Genomic DNA, 3,148 nt, shown 5'->3' with positions numbered 1-3,148 from the left:
CAATCATGGAGTTCCACCCTCCCCTCCACATCCCACTCAGCTGGGGAATAGAGCTGTCTGGCTCTGACATGACTTCTCTGTGTATATTTCCACGTGATCTGAAATAGGAATCATTTATGAGCTGTTTTACTCAGAATCCATACGGTAGTTGACGCCTCATAGTCATGACATCTCAACAAGTGCATTTTACTAGCAGAGTTATTAAATACAGTCCTTGTAAGGCTCCGCAGTCAGAATCAAATTCTCGCCATTAGGAATAAACATAGGCAATCACTCCCTTTATATCATCAGCACTTCTTAGGCAGTGGAAACTGCTATAAGACCTGTACTCAAAATAAACACTAGCTGCAGATCATGCCAAATATTATAAATAAAATGTTCTATGCCTTTTCCCTAGCTGATAAAACCTGTGTTTTAGGAGGAAAGGACGACAGGTCCTCTGAAACATTATCACATCATCTCTTACCCCCCGTGATTACTGAGAGACAAACATTCTTTAGGTAGAACCAATAACGTGAATAAAATATGTCTGTGCCCTTCAGGGACTCAAAAATCAAATGAGGCCCTGGAAGCAGAGATGGTGCTATAAAAGCAGTGTGGGCTCTTGGGGCTGACAGAGGAGTGAAGCATAATTCTCCTGGAGGGGAGTGTCCCACAGAGGAGGTGAGAAGAGAGTTGTGCCCTAGAAAGAGAGAGCCCTAAAAGGTAACTGGAAAGAAGGGAACAGCTAGGAAAAGGTAAGACTGCACAACACTTTCTAAAATGGTCCAGGCCCCACCACAAGTGCCGGGGCATCAGTAGCCCTCAGAAAAACACAGGGTGGCTACAAGTGCAAATGCAAAGGCAGACTAGGAAAAAAAATTTTTTTGACATGTGCTTTTTCATTAGTATAGATAACTTAGACAATACTGTAATTCTTAGAGGAGTTCCACATTACTACAACAGTGTGAACTTTTGACAGAGGCAAAACTGAGTGCCACAGTATACAGATACAAAGACCATGCATGATTGAGGACAATGGAAGTTCACTAAGGAGGCATGATGTATTTGAGAATTTCTTAAGTGTCATCCTCACCCTTTTCCTCCTCTACCACCATCTCCTCCTCCTGTGTGTAGGAGATGGCATCCTGGTACTGCTGGTACTCAGACACCAGGTGGTTCATGTTGCTCTCAGCCTCGGCAAACTCCATCTCGTCCATGCCCTCCCCTATGTACCTGTGCAGGAAGGCCTTGCGCCAGAACACAATGGTGAACTGCTCTGAGATGCGCTTGAATGGCTCCTGGATGGCCGTGCTGTTGCCAATGAAGGTAGCCGACATCTTCAGGCCTCGAGGTCAGATGTTGCACATGGCCGTCTTCACATTGTTGGGGATCCACTTCACAAAGTAGCTGCTGTTCTTGTACTGCATGCTGAGCATCTGCTCATCTACTTCATTCATGGACATGTGGCTCCAGAAGATGGCAGCCACTGTCAGGTAGCAGCTGTGGCAGGAGTCACAGGCAGCCTTCATGTTCTTAGTGTTGAATATCTGCTGGGCAAGCTCGGCGAGCTCGGCTACTGTCAGGGCCCAGTGATGCTGGCTGTCCCAGCTGGTCCAGGGTGCAAAGTCAGGCATGAAGAAGTGCAGGGGTGGGAAGGGCACCATGTTCACTGCCAGCTGGCACAGGTCTGCATTCAGCTGGCCCAAGAAGTGCAGACAGGTGGTGACCCCACTCATGGTGGCCGACACAAGGTGGTTGGGGTCTCCGTATGTGGGGTTGGTCAGTTTCAGGGTGTGAAAGCAAATGTCATACAGGGCTTCATTGTCAATGGAGTAGGTTTCATCTGTGTGTTCCAGCAGCTGGTGGATGAAGAGGGTGGCATTGTAGGGCTCAACCACTGTGTTGGACACCTCAGGTGAAGGCATCATGCTATAGGTGTTCATGCTGCAGTCCGGGTACTCCTGCCAGATCTTGCTGATAAGCAGCATGCCCATCCCTGACCCAGTGCCACCCCCAGTGAGTGGGTCAACTGGAAGCCCTGTAGACAGTCACAGCTCTCTGACTCCTTCCTCACCAAGTCCATGACTGAGTCTGCCAATTCAGCTCCCTCTGTGTAGTAGCCCTTTGCCCAGATGTTCCTGGCCCCACTCTGGCCAAACATGAAGTTGTCTGACCTGACAATCTGGCCAAATGGTCCAGACCTGGCTGCCTCTATTGGGCCCAGCTCGAGACCCACCAAGATAGCCCGAGGTATGTACTTGTTACTAACAGCTTCATTGTAGTACACATTGATTGTCTCCAGCTGTAAGTCACTGTCTCCGTAGTAACTGCCAGTGTGGTCAATCCCATGCTCATCACTGATGACTTCCCAAAACTTGGCACCGATCTGGTTGCCACACTGGCCAACCTGGATGTGCACAATCTCGCACATGGTACAGGCTGCAGAGCGAATAGAGGCGCAGACTCAAGAACTCTGGAGCAGAGAGAGTGGAAAGAGTTTGATTGTCCTGTACACATCAGGAATTTTATATAGAAAGATGATGTATCTTTTTTTAATTGATTTTGAAAGAGAGGGAGAGAGAAAGGGTGGGAGGGAGAGGGGAGAAGGAGAAGGGAGAGGGAGAGATTTGTTGTTCTACTTATTTATGCATGTCTTGATTGATTCTCATAGTGCCCTCACTGGGAATTGAACCAGCAACCGTGGCATAGAAGGACAATGCTTTAACCAACTGAGCTACCCAGTCCGGGTGATATATCTTTGTTTTAGAAATTGACCAAGATGGCTTTAATATTCCCCCCTCAGCTTGACTTAACCTTAGGCAAGATTCTTTTCAATACTAGTTTTCTGATGTCCCTTTCGTAGAGTATCTTCTTTAGAAAATTTATAATTATAAATATTTCCCCTGCCCCTTTGAAGTATACATAAATCTTTTAAAAGTTTGTCAGTTGTATAACCCAGGACCATCTTCCTCAAAGACCTGGGAACCATCTCTTGAAATGCAATCAAAGGAGAATTCATCCTAATAAACCAGCTTCTATGGCAGGGTGGGAGCCTGACCTAAGTGGGCACCTTGCTCCAAGTTGTAAAACTATCTCCCCTCATAATGATATGAGAAGTTTAATATTCCTTTGGGTAAAGCCAATTAGCAGGTATAGATGCCCCATC

The 3,148-nt window shown here is 46.9% G+C and overlaps 1 pseudogene; it reads right to left on the bottom strand.

Moving 5' to 3' along the window:
- Positions 1-1,058: 1,058 nt before the first annotated feature.
- On the bottom strand, positions 1,059-2,413 carry LOC123819775 (annotated as a pseudogene).
- Positions 2,414-3,148: the final 735 nt, after the last annotated feature.

The sequence above is a fragment of the Phyllostomus hastatus genome, unplaced genomic scaffold (genome assembly GCF_019186645.2).
Source record: "Phyllostomus hastatus isolate PE091 unplaced genomic scaffold, TTU_PhHast_1.1 phas_contig_34, whole genome shotgun sequence".
Lineage (NCBI taxonomy): Eukaryota > Metazoa > Chordata > Mammalia > Chiroptera > Phyllostomidae > Phyllostomus > Phyllostomus hastatus.
Note: the sequence above shows the minus strand (reverse complement) of the source record. Positions and strands in the feature narration are given on the sequence as shown.